Raw genomic sequence first — 17,887 nt, 5'->3', positions numbered from 1 at the left:
CTTCTGGGCAACATAGCAGAGGCCCTGAGCACCTGGCCTGTCAGTATGGTCAGCACAGGGTGTTCTCCCTGACTCTGTCCCCCAGTGCCCCACAGGCTCAAAATTCAGGCCCTAGAGGTAGTGACTCTCCAGTTGGTTCCAGGCCAGATGAGAACTCACAGCCCCCAGGGACCCGCTGCCTCCTCCTGGCCATTCAGCATTCCTTGCCCTCTTGCTCTTGGGCTCTCCTGTATCTGTATCTCTGTCTCCATCTCCCTCTCTTTCTCTCTTTTACTCTCTTCCTCTCTCTCCCTTTCGCTGTCTCTCTCTGTGTCTGTCTCTGTTTCTACTGCTTTTCTCCATCTTTCTCTCTCTCTCTCTCTCCTTTTCCCTTCCTCCCTCTCTTCTCCCTCTGTACCTCTCTCCTTCCCTCTCTCAGTCTTCTTCTTTCCCTCTCCTCTTCTACTCCAGGTTCCCGTCCTTTGGCAGCAGATGCTCTAGACCCAAGGACCTGATTGTTGGAACTGGTCCTGCCCTTTGCCCGGCAGTGCCTGACCCAGTCCTCACGCTTGTCCTACCCTACCTCCATGTGTATTCTGACACCAGCTAGCCACCCTTGCTCCTTCCAGAGCCAGTACCCTCTCCTGTCCATGCCCCTTGTTCCTGCCCCCTCAGCTTGAGGTAGAGAAGAATTGCCCTCCTGTCCGTCCTTATCTGGGGAGTCGGTCCGGCAAGGTCTGTCTCAGGACCCTCATGTCTGTTTTCCCTTCATCTCATTCTGAGTGGAAAGAACCCTCTTGTATGTCAAGAGTGTCGCTGAGGAAATTATTTCTGGCCTTCTCTCTGTTGTAATGGGAGAAGAAAGCATCCCCTGCCCCCACCTGGCTCCATGATGGCTGCTCTTGGCAGCCACTTACCCAAATCCTCTGGATCACTGGCCCGAGGATAGGGGAGGGGGGCCTCTTTCTGGTCCCCACACTCAGCTCCAAAATCTTGAGACCAATGACCTTGGATACTTGTCATGACCCCCCTTTCCCCACTCTAGGAAGAGTGACCAGAGTAGAGGGTCACAGGCAGACTGAGGTCATGGGCAAGAGTCAAGGGCCTATGGAGGGCATCCATATCATTGCTAGGGGACTGACAACAGAGGGGCTCAGAGGGGTCTAGGCAGGGAATATAAGCAATGGGATCCGTGTAGAGCACGGTGGGGTCTGCAGTAACTCTTCCACCAGCTCAGCTGGGCCACTGCTCTCCTTTCACACAGTGCAGCCAAATCCTTCAACTTTCAAGAGACATTGCAGATCTGAACTTTTATATGAAAATGTCAAGACATGATTCAAGATTTTATGAGAAGCACTCTGTGAGCCAAATAAAACATGTCCACAGGACCAACCTGCCCCGCACACCACGATTATGACCTCTGTTTGGTATCCCAACACCCACGCCTAACCCCTGACCACCCTGAGGACTGACTGGCAGCCTCTCCTCAGAGGTTCCACACTGCTCTCTTGCACCTGCCCCCCACCACAGTCATGCCCCTTTGTCCTCCCCAGAGCTGCCCCAGAACTCAGATGACCTCCCTGGAAGGGCCCACTGCAGTCTGAAGCCTCCAGGTTGGCCAGCCCTGCTTGGCTGGCGATCCCAGACCACCCACTTACCTGTCAGCCTGCACAACTGATCACAAATGAGTCAGAGGCCATCAAAAGGGTCAAGTCCCAGCAGTTCCAGGAGAGCCGACCTGCAGGGAAGACGCTTGCTTGGGTTTCTCAGCCCTTCTCTGTTGTTACTGAGGACCATGTCTAAACAGAGCTACATTTTTCTTCCACTCAGGCACCCCAGTCAGGATATGAGTCCCACAGCCCTTGAAGAAGCTCCCACATGGGGTTGCTCTTCAGATGGCAAGGGGAAGACATGTCTGGGGCACTGACCAGCTTTGTCACGGGTTAGCTGTGGGACTTGGGCAAGAGACTTGACTCTCCAGGCCTTAGTTTCTTCATCTGTAAAATAGGAACACTGCCTCATGTTAGACAAAAAGGAGCAAAATTAGATAATTACATGAATTCCTCCCAGCTTCCCCTACCTGCAGAACTCCGGGCACATGTTTTTGAACCTTTCTGTGTGAGAGGCACTTAGATCATGGTGCTCATTATAGCCCCCTTGCCTGCCTCTCCACCACCCTTTCCACTTCACAGATAGAATCCCAAGCTCCAAAGATGTTGAACTATTGAGCCCAGATTCAAACTGGGTTGGAATTAATGTCTAATCTAGAAACAAGAGGACAGAATTTGGGATCACCCTGGCTGGCTACAGTGACCATATCCAGCTCCCTTGCCCTTGAACTGATTTCTCTCCCCCAGACTCTGCTACTATAAATGTGGTCCAGCGACCTTCCACAAGTGCTCCTCTTCTGACCCTTCCTTCAAGCTCCCACTTTCTGATGATGTAACAAGGGCCACCTGACCGAGTGCTGATCCCCTCCCCTCACTGTTGCAGGCAGCTGCCGTTGCCATCAGTGGACTCTGATCATGGAAAATCCCTCCTTTGTCCCCTGCTTCCTTGGCCCAGCCAACTCCTACTCACCTTTCAGAACCCACTTCAGATATACCCACACTGGAGGCTATGCCCAGCAACCCCTAGCCCTTCATCTGATCTGGACCTTCCTCCGGGCCACTCCAGCACCCATCTTTGCCTTGATGGAGCTGTCCTCACATGGCATGAGATCACTGCATAGGGAGTGACATACCTGAGCAGAGATGAGGCAACCTCTCTGGGGCTTCCACCTTACCCTAAGGGTACCACAGCCATTTCCAGGGCCACCACATGCCTCCATTCCCCAACCCCAAGCAAACCACACTCTGCTGGGGCATTCCAGGCTCCACTTTGCCCTTCCTGTGTGGACACAGGTCCCAGACTGTGAGCTGGGACCCCCTTCCCTTTCTTCAGCTTTATTTTCACACCTGGATCCAGATGCCTTCTTGCCACAGGCTGTGCATATCTTTCTTGGGACCAAGGAGAGCTGAGGGCTCCAGGAGCCTGGGCTGACCCAGTGTGACACCCTGTGGTATTATTAGCACAGGAGGTGATGAGGTGAGGACGGTTTGTCAGCTAGGGCCAGGGCTAGATCAACAGCTAAGCCAGGCCAGGGATGGGCACGTGCTCCAAAAATGCACAAATGTGTGTTCCAGCTGTTGAAAGGGCATTTCTATTAGCTTGGCGGCACAGCGCCCCCTGCTGGTCATGTTGATGATGCAGCTTCATTCAGGCTCTGCAATAGGGACCTGGATAAGGTACCAGATAGGAATATGCATGCATGCTCCATTTTCTCTTCTCTTCCCTTCTCTTCTCTTCTCTTCTCTTCTCTTCTCTTCTCTTCTCTTCTTTTTAACTATCTCTTTCTGACACACACACACACACACTGTATACGAGTCACATAGTTAACAAATTCATAAACACCTGTGTGTCATACTGTCCCAAATCTTCTCATCTGGGTGGCCCACTGGCCTTTGTTCCCTGAGTTCAATATGTCAGAGTTCTTCTGTCTCAATTTCTACATCCCTTTCTTTATGGAATCAGCATTTGATCCTCTTTCTTCTTCTGAGTCCTCATACCCCCACTAGGACACATGACCTGGGGTCCAACCAGGTACCACCCATATGAGCAACTCTCCTTTCCTTCATTCATCCATTCTGCACCACCCCAGACTCCATTCTCTTGTCAAAATAGTTCAAGCATGCCAAAACCTTCAGGGCCTTCCTTTCCTAGAGAAAGAGCCAGGCAGGCTTCCTCACAGTGACAATTAAAGCCTTGGGTGATAAGACCCAACCTAAGGGCACAGCCCTACCTGCATCTGATTGAAGTTCTGAAAGATGAGTAGGATTTGGCTGAGTTAGGGGGGCATCAAGCAAGGGAGGGTTTTCCTATCATCAGTGTCAATCAGAGCCAAGGAGTATCAACTTATTCGCACTCCCTCTCAGCAAATACTGCAGCCCTGCACCATTTATAGACATCCCACTCACCTGTGGCTTCGTATCTCCTCACTTGCACAAGTGCACCCCACCTTACAGAGCCCCCTCACACCTATGGACAGACACACTGATTCCCCTCTCCTATTGCACATGGACCCACTTCTGCCATGAACCTGTCCATAGAAGACCCCCATACCTAGAACTACCCACTCCCATGACAACCTCTTTGATGCCCACTCTCATGCCTGAGCCTAGAGCTCTGTGTAGAAAGAGAAAACAGGGCAGCAGGAAGACCAGGCCCCACTGCCCTGTCTCCCAGGAGGAGTCCTTCAAAGGAATCACATTCATATGGCAGCTTTGGTCTTCCCAGAGGGCAGCAGCCGGCCGCCAGGGCTACACATCCTGTGGGAGTGAGACAGGGCAGCCAGCAAGACCATTGTTCATGCCTCTGCTGCTGGAGCCAGGCAGACCCTGCCCCAGGGCCCCCTTCTCCGTTGGAAGAAGTGACTGGAAAACAAGGCCTTGTATCCCGGGGACCAATGGCCCATTTGAGCAACTCTCCTCAAGCAGAAGTTTCCCACATGACCTTCCAGCCAGGCCCTGGGCTTTCCTGCCTCCACAGCAACCATAGCCTCCCTCGCTTGGCACCGTGTCTCAGTCCAGGCCATGGCGGAAAACTGAGGAAGGGGGAGGGAGGCCAAGGCACGGAGACGATGCACAGGCTACCCCAGGCTCCTGGATGGCAGCAGCCCTTCCTGTGGGAATTGCTGAGCCCTCTGAGTCCTTGGACCATCTCTTTCCAAGGCCAGAGCTTGCCATGGACTACATCAGGTTTGGGGCCCCTTGAGCCAAGTCCATATTACTGGGTCTTTTCCAGGCAGCTGCATGCCTCCAGGCAAGAGGTAGAACCTTGGATTCTTCATGCCCTCCATGCTAAATTCATATTGAAGTGCTGGTGTAGGGGAAAGGCCTACATATAGGCCTCAAAATATTTCCTGGTACCAGTGAGTTTCCTTTAACATAACCTTCTATGCTGCCTTCCACCCAGGGGCCTTTTGCTCCAGATTCAAACTTCCTGGGTTCTGGTCATGTTGGACCCAGCCCCATTGCTTTCCCTAGGCCTGCAGTTACTATGCCATCCTGTGTCTCCTGAGCAGCCTGTGGGCCTCTATAACCACAGGTTCTTCATCCACAGATCAGGAATTGAAAATACTCAGAAAACAATTGCTTCTGTGGTGAACATGCACAGATATTTTTCTTGTCATTATTCCCTACACAATACAGTCTAACAACTATTTGCATTGCATTAGGTATTATAAGTAACCCAGAATTTATTTAAAGAACATAGGAAGATATACATAAGTTATATGCAAATGCTACACTGTCTCATATAAGGGAATTGAGTATCCATAAGTTTTGGCATCTGCAGAAATGGATATTCTGAACTATGCTGACCTTCCCCTAAGGAGGCCTGAGGTTCCCATCCTCTGAGACCCAGGAATGACACACCTCTCTGCTGAATGTGCAAGTCCTCTCTGTGGTGCTCTGTGGGGAGTATGGAGATACTCTAGCAGCCTGGCTTCTTGCTCCATAGGTTGGAAGGAGCCTGCCCCTCTTGTCCCCCCTACACACTGTCAACAACTCCTGCCATAACCTGGCTTCCTGTCACCTGATCTTCATGCTCCCTGAGCCATGGGCACATAGAGGCCCTGTCATTCACAGGCCATGCCTGCCATAGTCCTCAGAGCCTTAGGACAAGGTGCCAAGAGCTCAGTATTGCCTGATGAAGCTTCCTTCCTAAGGGTCCCTCCTACCAGGCCCAGATACTCAGTACATTTTCACACATCTGCACACACATGGCTGCTTCCTAGGACCTCTTACTCGAGCCTACCTGCCCGCACAGTTCCCGCCTGCTGGTAGATCATGGTAAGGCCGGTCACCAGGCTCCTCCTCACTGGGGCTTCCCTCAACCTTAAGTTCCTCCTTATTCCAAACCACTGGACTCCAGTCTGGGATTGGGAAAAGAGGCCTTGACTGTCGGCTTGCCCAAGATTGTATTTTAAATTGGGTCCTTTGTCCTTTTCTGCTCAGGTGGGCTGCCTGGTGTCTATTTGGGCCTCTCGGGGCCCAATTCTTGGCGGACAGTGCTCTGAACAGAGAAATGTTCTGGAGGAGAAGGGGAAGCGAGGTGTGCAGGATGCTGGTACTCAGGTTGGCAGACTCTATCTTCCCCTCACTCTGGGGTCTGCTTTAAGCCAAGAAGACTGTGAGCTTAAGGCCCACACTGTCACAGAGCACCCTGACCAGACCCAGCAGAAAAGGTGCATAGATATGCAGGAGCTAGTCTGCTGGGGATTCCAGCCCCTAACACTGTACCAGGCTCCCCCTGTCCCACACAAAGCACAGAGAAGCTCCAATTTCCTCAAGAATATGAAAAGTATTTAACATAATATCTCAATTCTCTGCAAACAGTATGAAGTGGCCTGTGTGTTACACTTCCCTAATGCCAAACATCTGGGCCAAACACTGCCTCCAGTCATTTGGATGTCTCCTAATGTCCAAAGAACCCAAAGTCCCAAGTGGGAAATTCTAGATTCTAAACTGGGAAGGGTCCCAGAGGTTATCAGAGTGAGAAATGTCCCTCCCGGGTGGCTATGCACATCTGGACTCATTTCCATGATGAGGAATCACATGGGGCAGGATCAAGGGGCCCAGGGGCTCCCACCTTCATCTTGGCCCTGGGAACATGAAGGCGTCTTGTGTCCTCCTCCAGGGCAGAAATGTGCCCAGCTTACAGTAGGTGATACGTAAGACTGGTAACTGTTCGCTGACTTGAGGTCAGTGGGACACACAGAGTCCCTTGCAGATTTGATTCTCTTCTGTTCAGAGGCTGCAGCACAGCAAACCACAAGTGTGCCTGCCTCACCTCAACCCAGAGAATTGCACTGGGACAACTGGAAGCTTCTCCCAGTTCTTCTGCCAAGTGGGCCCAAAGCCAGAACCTCGATCCAGGGCATCTCTGCCAAGTTTCCAGGCTCCTGTCATGCTTCATTCCTACCCAGGGGGGAAGCCCCTGCACTTTCTCATTTCTTTTGAGACAGATCAAATTGAAGAGAGTTGGCTAACATCGAAGACCAAGACTAGTTTTTTAACACACAATTTTTGGGAAAGGGGAACAATTTTTTTTTTTCTTTTCCCCAGGATGCTGTAATGGGCTCTGGGGGAATCACTCAGATGCACCTGTCACTAATTTGTGGAGCAGAGCAAGACAAAGAGACATGCCAATGGCTGCAAGGCTCTGAAATTAACAACAAAACTGCAGCTTGGGGTCCTAAAGTCCAGCAGCAGTGGACTACAGGATATACCACAGTATGGATGGTATCCTGGAAGTCACACAAGGTGGGGGCCACCATGGGCATGGAGTCGCAATGATGAAGTGGGACAGGAAGATTTGGACTGGCCCCTTTTCCCAGATCCTAAGCTCTTTGGCCCCGACCAGGGCCAAGGGAAGAGTGGGTGCTTGGCTCTAGGCCCAGGTCCTACTGTGAACACCCACAGCATCCCCTACCAGCCTGGGAGCTGCTGCAGTTGTTCTAGGGCAAAGGGAAAGCTGAGCTGCTGTCTCCAGAGGAGGCAGCCACATGGCCGAGGCATCTATGCAGTGCACATGAGCCCTCTGTACCCCCTTTCACAGAGCAACATTTGAATGTTGTTCCATAGGGAAGGACCACATGCTGGGCACCTTTGGGGGAAAATCACAAGGAGCCTGCATGGAGACCCCCTAATGCACTGAGGCACAGGGGAAGAGGGTCACCTGGGCCTGTCTGCTCGAAGAGAGTGACCAAGGCACTAGCCATCTTAACAGTGAGGGAAGCAGGGTGGGAGTGGCCAGAGGAAGAAAACTGGACCCAGGCTGAGTCAGGGAGACTCCAAGAGGGGGCGGCACTCAGATACCCATGCTCCACAGGTGAGGGGACATGAATGAATTCAGGGTCATGGGACATGTAGGAGATTCTAATGTTTTGAATCTAAAAAGAAAGAAAATGATCCAGCTAAGCTTCACGATGCAGATGGCATTAGGTGGCGGCTCAAGGGACCCTTGTCTTGCCTGTTTCTCGGAATGCTCTCGTGCAAAACCTGTTCAAGTCTTAACAGGAGTGACCTTCTCACAGGTCATGGAGGCCTCTCCTGACAACCTCTCCTGACAAAGCCCCAGTCCCCTTCCCCGTTCTTCCACTTCCTCAACAGCACCTCTCATCAATGGCACAGCCAACATGTGTTTAAACACTCGTGTGGATGTTGTCCCTGTCCTTGAGCTGACAACACATTGTGTATTCACAGAGTTTCCCTTGTCTGGCTTTGCTACAAATTCCTTCCATATATAATTCATTTGGTTCATTCAGCACCTCTCATGAGGCAGGTACTAGCATTATATCCATTTGATTGATGGGAAACATAGGCCCAAAGCCACCAGCTGGCCAGTGGCAGAGCAAGGACTCAATCCAGCCCCATCTGCCTGCAGGTCTGCACTGTTTATCCCAGGGCCATAGTGTTTCCAAAATGTTAAGTAACCTAAGAGCCAGGTGATGCAGAGTGAGGGCTTCATAATCATTTGTCAAATGAATTTAGACCATCTCTCTGGGCCCCTGATGTGTTTACATTGTGCTTACAACCCTCCGACCTACACAGTACAGTGACAAACCCTTGTCACCATGGAAGCACTAAATGCATGTTGGGGTTTATCCTTAAAAGGTCCCCACTGGCTATATGGGCAGCCCCTGAGTCCCTTGAAAGCAGTGCAACCCCTGCCCTGGGTGAGTTAGCACGTGCTTTGGGTAAAGCAGCAGAGAATTGGAGCATCTGTCTGGAGATGCTTTCGTAATCCTCTGTCCTTCCATCCACAGATCTCTCCTTTTCCCAGCATAGTCAAGAGTATGAAAACCTCAAGAGGGATTCCACTGAGGAGACAACATCTTATGACTAGGAACTTAATGTGTTGGAAGGAGTAAATATAGCTAAAACTGGGGTTGAATCCCACTTTCCCACGTGAAAACTGTGTGACTTGGACAAGTGTTCCAACCTCTCTGAGCCCCAAATACCTCTAGATCTACAGGATAGGGCTCGGAGCCTCTCTGTATCAGGGTTTCTTCCTGAGAATTTATGTGCACATCAATAATCTTATCATCTAGGCCTTTTTCTGGGTCACTGCACCAGTTTTGCCCTAGAGGCAGCAGCAAATTCACCTGTTCAAAGTCTACCTCGTCCCTGTTCTCCAGAAGCCTGTCTGCTCATTCCCAGGCCAGGTGCTGTTATGTCATGTGCCACAAGGTCAGTGCCAGATATCCAGCCTCCATTTTAAAAATCTTTCCATGCTTCTTAGAGTTTTGATTATTTCACCACTTTCTCAGTAGTTACCTTCAATCCAGGCTTTGTACACAGCACTCCAAATCATAAGATGCTTTTCAGTATAAAAATCCATTTTAAAGCTGAAAAGGCTGTTAGGAATCCCTTTTGAAAATTCACTAGCTGGACCCCAGAGGGCGTCTGGATTTACTAAAGGGAGACTCTCGTCTTGATAAAGGATTTGAGATCCACATGTTGTCTTTGCGGGAAAAAAACAACATTCTTTTATCAGGAAGCTGGTGTTTGGACACGATGTCCACTCCACTTGAGAAAACCAGAGTATCTTGATAAGAAGAAATATGTTTCAACAAATAACCTGCTGTTGCCATTTTTAGATAAAATAAACACATTTCCAAAAATCTTCTTCAAGCTCAGTGGTAAATTCACGCATAAAGAACTCCAAGTCACACGTCATCCAGGCACCAATGAACTCAACGTGTTGCTTCAGCAATGGGGAATTTTTAATATACTTTTTAAAGTCTCATTTAATCTTCTTGTTAACAAGAAATAAAGTAACATCTTCATAAAAACTAAATTATACCATGTAGTAATGATTGCATAAAACAGCACTTTCCTTGCTTGTGAAGTCCATGTCTGTTTACCAGGTGGGCCTGAGATCCTCAGGGAACCTTCTGGCAACCTGGTATCTCGCTCAGAAGATTGGGAATGACAGCATCTACCTCTCCAGGGTGTTTGTTCATTCATTTAGCAAACATTCATCAGGGGCTCCCACGTTCCAGGTGAGCCCTGGACAGCAGCTGCCCAAGCCAGGATGTCAGTCCATGTCTGTGGATTCTTACATGACCCTCTAAATGACAGCATGTAGCCTCTGCCTTTGGAGACAGCCCTTTCTTCTTCCCTTCTTTTCCCTTTGCCTTCCTTCTTCCTCATTCCTCCATGAAATTGGTCCATTGACCCTGGTGAGGCCACCTCTTGGGACTCAAAGAAGCTGCACCATCACAGAGTTTTACATGGGATTTGGAACCAAATGGTGTTAGGTCCTACCACTTTTTTTTTTTTTTTTTGCTCCACTAGCTGAATAACCTTCGGCAAAACTTCCTGATCTATAACTTGTGCCTCAAAAGGCTGTCGTGAGAATTGATTAAATGGTGAAACAAGTGGATAGAAAATGACCACAGGTGTGAACAGTCTTATTCACAATGCAAGACAGGATGGTCCATCCTCCCAGCAACCATGCCTTCTGGGTAGGCTGTGGGGACCGAAATGTTCTCATCCTGCCCACCTACCGTGGACCGTTTATATTAATGTCACAGCTCTAAAGCATCATCACCAGAGGTCATGAGATTACAAAGGGACATCTTTTCCAGAGCCACATTGCTTGGTCCATAATTAGCACAAGTTTCCATGAATATCGAGATGGGGTGGAAGAAGCTGCCCTGCCGGATGGCTGGTTTGTTAGTGTAAGGCATTCCTGGGGCTTCTCCAGCCCTTGCTTCCCCTGGCCCCTGCCCTCAAAGCCCCCATTCCTCATTAAGGGATCAGCGACATTGGATATGCGCTCCTGAGCTGCCAGGCTCTCTGCGCTGTCCCCTCAAGCCTTATCGGTGGTCCTCAAGCAATGTTTGTGCTGGAAAAATCAAAGCTGGGCTTGGGCGGAAATTATGGATTGCTGGTATCATGAGCTAATTAGAGACTCCAGGGTCAAGCACAAGGGAGAGGACACAGACTCTTCCTGCTCAACATCCCTCTGCTAATGGGACGATGAAAAGCATAGTGTGGGCTGCAGGCTGACAAGTGTTGCCGGCAGGCAGCCTGTGAGAGAGTGGAAAAGAGGGACAGTGACAAACAGGTCTTGTTAATCAAGTGCAGATGCAGAACTGCACCCATCCCTGTCTCTGGGGGTGTGGTTGCTGGTCAGTCACAGGAGCTGGAGAGATGGGTTTATGGGCAGATGTCTCAAGTTGATGGCCACATATTGATGGCCTAGTAGGAAGTTTAGAGCAGTTCTGAGTGTCTATATTGCCATCATTAAAACAGATTAAAATTCAAGACAATTCTGATTAGAAAATAGCTAAACAGAAAGTGTAAATGCCAAACAGCTTCTACTGTTGTTCTGTAATTATCAACCTTCTCAACCCAGGAGGCTGTGGCCTCCCTGAAGGCATCTGATCCACCAAAAAGATCCTCTCTGCTCATGCTTTCCACAGAGCAAATGCCAGGTAGGGGCCTAGAGCTCCCTGTGTGAGGGACAGAACTCACATTTTGCACATGAGGTGACATGACAATCCCCAGGGACCCAGAGCAGCCTCCCTCCTCCTCTAGCCTCCCTGAAGCCTTTCTTGCAGCTCCCAGTAGACAGATGGGCTCAGAGATTCTGCTGCTGGATCCAAAGTAAAGGCCTGTAGAAGTGCAACCAGGACACAGCAAATTAGGTCCAACTGAGAGTTTGGCATAGGGGACTGAACTTGGGGTACTCCTACACCCAGGGACTGGCCCCACAGCTTCCCACAGTCCAGGGAAGAGGAATTGGGTATTCACAGCCCCTTCCCCAGCAAGTGTGGCCACTGTCAGGGCCAGCAGTTCTACAGGGGTTCAGTGATCCCTTCCCTAGCCACTGTGAGGATCCCCTGTAGTGTCAGGTGCCATGCAGTTTGGGGTGTTGGTTAGTCACATTCCAAGACTATACAGCACCCCCACACAATGCATTCATATAGCCAGAGCCCCCAGTGGTCCAGTATACCTTCCATCCTCCCTCAGATGAGGGGGCAAGGTGTTTGGAGCAGACATGCCCATGTCCTTGTGGCATATGTGACAGCAGATGCTTTATGGTGCAATCCAGCACTTCTCTGAGGAGCCCTTCCCTCCTTTTGCCCAGTCCCTCTGCTGATCTTTACATTATTGAACATATTCCTCAATTTCTCTACCACTCAGTCCTCAGTGCTTCTGACAGAGGGGACCTTACATTAGTGGTACGCCTACTATTTTGTAATTATACAACTACTTTTTGAACTAAGGCCTGTAACCCTGCTCATCCAGCCTCCTGTCTATTTTTGTCAATAAAGATTTATGAGAACACAATTATGTCCATCTATTCATGTATTATCCGTAGCTGCTCTCAGGCTGTAACAGCAGAGTTGAATAGTTGTGACATAGACCTTATGGCCTGAAAAACCTAAAATATTTACTATCTGACTCTACAGAGAAAGTTTCCTGTCTCCTATCAGGTTTGAAGAATTATTTTGGTTTATTTTCATAATGTCCCTCCACAATAAACCTTGATTTCTATTTGAAAAGAAGCTGCTAAGACCTGCAACGTCAAATAGACACTGAAGCTGGTTAGGAGAAGAGGAAAGCCTCAAACCCACATAGGCCTGGCACTCAAAACCTTATGTTTCGCACCAATCTTATCACATATTTTTCTATTACCTCCCAAGACCTTCCAAAATTACTCACCCTGACAACTAGTTCCTTCCTGTCCTCCCTGGGTTTGAACCTAAGAGTTAATCAACCAATACACCTCTCCCTCCTCTCTCTGACCCAAGCATCATTCATTTGGGCCTGAGCCAGATTTGGTAAGTCTCAACCTGATGCCCCAGGGAGTCTCCTCATCGTGCAGTGGAATCGTGAAGTTGCCTATTTATTTCATGGTTCTCCCCATGTCCCATTTCTAACCATTGAGTTTTATAGCCTCCCCGCAAACATGGAACCCCAGCTGCAGTCTATACACCCTCCATTAGAGACCCATCTCTAATGAAATCAACACTGGTGACAACTCATGATGTCAGAGTCATCCAGCACAGAATCCCCTTCCATGCAGGCCAGGGATTGTCTCCTGGAAGCCAGTGGTCAGGGTGGGGGAGTCACTTTCTCAAGCATTGAATAGAGGCTGCAAGTAACAACAGAGCTATGTGGTGGTTTTAAGGCAGAAAGACCTGTTTTTTCAGGTTAAGTGGTCATGAACCAGTCTCCATCTCCTCATCCATAAAGCGGAAGAAGACCCTGAGTACACTGACCTCAGAGGTTGTGGTTATAGGGCACAGAATATCCAGGAAGGGTTAGGTCCTTGGTTGGTATGGTACCTGACCATGGCAGGTGTTCCCAAAATGGCAGGACTCATCAGCATCAAGAAGCTGCAGCTGCCGCCTTAGCTCACGGTCACTGTCATCAGCATCATCGCCTTTGTTAACCTCCCCACTTTCTCCATTTTACAACCTGGCCAGGCTGTCAGTGTCTGCTCGCCAGTGGCCCATGAAAACCAGGGACAATGACTGGGGAGAACAGTAACGAATATAAATGGTTCTCTGAGCTCCATGGAGGCTGTCTTGGGCGGCATGGTCTCTTAGCACTAACCATCCTTGCTCCTTCCCAGATGCTGCTGTCAGGCCACTGAGGACGCTGGTTTGATGAAGACAGATGATGGTCTGTGCCTGGGGTGACACTGTGCTAAAGCATTTAATCAGAACTCTGCTCTCTGACAGAGCCGAATAATTGGAGGCAGGTGCTAAGTGCAATTTAAATAAAACGTTGAGTTAATAAGGACAGTCGACAAGGATGTTATAAGTCCCCTGTCCAAGTTTTCAATAGGAATTTGAAGACAACTGGAGGCCTGAAAAATGGTGACTTAATTTCTTAAGTCTCTCTTCAAAAACAATACAATAAAATTTTAAGTTTATTTATTTTCATTGATTTCAAAATAAGATGGTCAGAGAAGCTGCAACAATGTCTGAGATGCTCCTGATGGATACCACCTCCCTTCTTAACTCCAATCTCCCCGGTCAGCTCCAGAGCCCTGCTGAACTACCTCCATGGCCATTCCTTCCTCTCCCAACCCATCCTGTATCATCCAGACAGCTGATACTAGAATGATCTTGCTAGAGTACATATGATGTCAGGGCTTTTGTCCCCTACCAAGTAGAGCTACATGCCTGAGGGGACTGTGTCCGGTCTCCACAGCTTGCTTAGCCCTAACCTGTCTCTCATGGCTCCTGGCTTCCATTTAACTTCTCCAATTGTGGTGAACCCCAGGAAACTCCTTTCCTTGAGTCTTTCCAGAAGGTCCTGTCACCTCCATGTCTTAACACCCTCCACTCCCCACACCGGAGGTCTCTCCTCCATCTTTTACCTGGGGACCCTCAGACAGCTCTCCTGAACATGTTCACAGCACATTCCTAACACCACGCTGTCCATAGGTGGTCATTAGTGTCCTTCTGCCTTTCATCACCACTAGACTCTGAAGTGCCTGCATCAGGAAATGCATCTGCATGCAGCAGCAAACTTGTCCCAAGGAGGCTCCCATGGAAGGTGTCTGCCTCACCCTGGGTCATCACTGTATCATGTACTGTTACTGATCAACATATTCCCCTCAAAACTGTATGAGTGACTGACACAAACTGTGCTCACCCTCCTATTCACCCAAATGGTCCCAGTTTGTGATTTCATCTCATGAAAGTCCCCACTACCACCGCCAAGAACCAGAGCCTTAGCTGGGGGTGGGGGGGGATGGCACATGCCTGTAATCCCAATGGCTTGGGAGGCTGAAGCAGGAAAATCACAAGTTCAAAGCCAGCCTCAGCAAAAGCAGACACTAAGCAACTCAGGGAGACCCTGTCTCTAAATAAAATACAAAATAGGGCTGGGAATGTGGCTCAGAGGCCGAGTGTCCCTGAGTTCAATCCCAGGTATCCCCCCCCAAAAAAAAAGAACCAGAGACTTAATAAAATGACATAAATATGAAAGAAAAAGAATCCAGTCTGAAACCCTCATGCCCACCATCCAGGGAGGGTTTCACACAGTGCCTTTTCAGGCTCTTTGTACAGTAAAGTGATGTCTGGTGAGGATAGGCTATGACCTATCCCCCTCACTGGCTAATACCTGACACAATCACCAGGAGAATGAGTCAAAGAACCACCCCACTTCAGTTCTGAGGGGACCCTTGATGCCTGTAGGACTCAGCTCCCATGGGAAGGGTCTGCTATGGTTTGAATGTGGTTTGTCTCTCCAAAACCCATGCTGAAAAGGAACTGCCACTGTGTCAGTGCTGGGGGTGATTAGGTCATTAAGTAGGATCTATTGCTTTCCTGCGGGACTGGGAGTGCCTGAGTTCTCATCCTTGCTGTACTGGATTAGAACATAAGAATGCACAAGGCACAATGACACATACCTGTAATCTCAGCTACTCCAGAGGCTGAGGCGGGGGATCGGTAAGTTTGAGACCAGCTTTAGCAAGGCCTGTCTCGAAATAAGAAATAAATGGAGCTTGAGATGTAGTTCAATGGTAGAGCTCCCTGGCTTCAATCCTCAGTACCATATGTGCACACAAAAAGAATGGGATGTTATAGAGTGAGGCCACTCTTCATGTTTTGTCTCTTCTGCACACTCCCACTTGTCCTTCCGTGAGGCCCTCACTAGAAGTCAAGCAGATGCTGGCACCATGATGCTGGACTCTCCAGCCTCCAGAACCACAAGCCAAAATAAACCTCTGTTCTTTATAAATTACCCAGTCCTAGATGTTCTGTTACAGGAACAGAAAACAGACCAAAACAGGCCCCTTGTGCATGAACTCCAAAGTTGTAGTCCCTAAGACATCTCAGTGGGGGCTTCTTGGATGAACAGCAGCTCTGGAAGTTAGAAAGGCCCTCTTAGTCTTTGAAGCACTCCCTTCCCTGGCTCTCTATTGTGAAGTGAGGAAACCACTCAATGAAGTATGATCCTGGGAACAATGCACCTGCTCCCTTTACCTCCTCTTAGGAAGAGTGATCCCTTCTGGGTGTAAGTCAAGGCCCCTTTATCTTCTGCTCAGTCACATATCCTCTCCGAGGGACATTTTAGGGTCTGAGCAGCATAAAGGAGTCCTCATGCCCCACTCAGGACTGTTTCAGCTCCCACCATGAGGGCCCCATGGAGAACACACTTCTGGCAGCCACAGCCACTCTGAGCCCTTCTCCACCCAACTCTCTGTCCATGTGAGGGACACTGTACACAATGTCCCTGATTCTCTTCCACCGTTGTACTCAAGCCAGAGTTAATTCAGTGAAGTATAATGATCCAAGGGCTATGCTTATATAAGGCCAAGCCAGGACCTGGAGTCTGATTATTCCTGCTGCTCTCTTGGGAGCCCTTCCCACCTCCCACTAAGCCTCCAGCCTGGCCTCCCCTGCACTGGACCTGCATTTCCATCTGAAAGTTCTACCAGCAGTTCAGACTCACAATGTCCCAAACTGAACTCATTATTGATTCCTCCAAACTACATTCCCTGCTCCAAAGAATGACATCACCACCAACCAGTACCCATGCCAGAAACCTGGGAATCATTTAGCGTGTCCCCTTGCCCTCATCTATACCCCACCAGTTAGCACAGTGGGTTGTATTTGCCTAATGTTGCTCAAATACAGCTCACCCCCTCCCCAACCACCATTAGTTCTCCAATTCATCATCATTAGTCTGGACTGTTACTACATCAGCCCCCTAACTTGTCTTTGTATTTCTAAGCTAGATCTCTTCAACTCACTTCCAATACCGGTTTCATGATGACCTTGCTAGAGGTATGATGATATTGTCCAATTCTAGTCCTAAATCCATAAATGGATTCCTTTGAGTCTCAAGGAACATCAAACTTCATGCTGTAGTATTTGAGAACTTCACAAGTTGCTCCCCTATCTGGTCACCTTTCCCTCCTACACACTTGACACTTCTTTTATTTCTCCATTACCCCCTTTATACTTATATACTTAGTCCTCTATCCACATCCCTGAGCAGTATAGGCAGTGGTATAGTATATAGGCAGTGGTTCTCAATCTTGAAAGGGCATCAGAATCGGCTATAAGGACTGGTTGAAGCACAGAGTGCTGGGACACCTCAGAGGTGAGTAGGGGTTGGAACCTGAGGTCTTGCATTTCCAATGTCAAACTACAATAAGGGGAAGGGAGAGAAGAATAGAAGTTCATTGAAGTAGACAAAATGAAATGAAGAGAAGGGAGGGAGGATAGAAATAGGGAAGACAGTAAAATGAATTGGACATAACTTTCTTATGTTCATATATGAATACCCGACCAGTGTAACTCCACATCATGTTCAACCATAAGAATTGGATCCTAATTAGAATAAGTTATGCTCCATGTATGTATAATATGTCAAAATGCACTCTACTGCCATGTATATCTAAAAAGAAAAAAAATCTTAATGACACTGATACTCCCGGTCTTATGGCCACACTTTGAGAACCATTGCTACAAGGTTTCAGTGAGTATTCAGAAAGAATTTGACAAATGTCTGTTGAGTGAATGAGTGAACAGGTGGTATACACTCTTACCACCCAAAAATTTTCAACTAGTCCTTATGACTGTGTTGGTCAGCCTCATGCATATGAGCAGTCTTGGTGGAATTTCTGAATAAGTTAAAAGAGATAAAATGACATCCTGCATAATCATGGTCCCAAGGACCCATGAGTTTCTCTCCATGGTTGGGGCCCTGCTTTACATCTTAAGGGGTCAATATCTTTCCCAGGCACAGAGGTGGGAATTGAAGGGCCTGGCCTGAGTCCTCTGACTGCATTCCTGTTACATCATGTGAATTTTTTTTAA

The 17,887-nt window shown here is 48.8% G+C and overlaps 1 pseudogene; it reads left to right on the top strand.

Moving 5' to 3' along the window:
* Window positions 1-17,887, top strand: part of LOC114102443 (ribonucleoside-diphosphate reductase subunit M2-like) — a 57,639-nt pseudogene that overhangs the window by 1,349 nt on the left and 38,403 nt on the right.

The sequence above is a fragment of the Marmota flaviventris genome, chromosome 4 (genome assembly GCF_047511675.1).
Source record: "Marmota flaviventris isolate mMarFla1 chromosome 4, mMarFla1.hap1, whole genome shotgun sequence".
Classification (NCBI taxonomy): Eukaryota; Metazoa; Chordata; class Mammalia; order Rodentia; family Sciuridae; genus Marmota; species Marmota flaviventris.
This window is presented reverse-complemented; position numbering and strand designations above follow the sequence as displayed.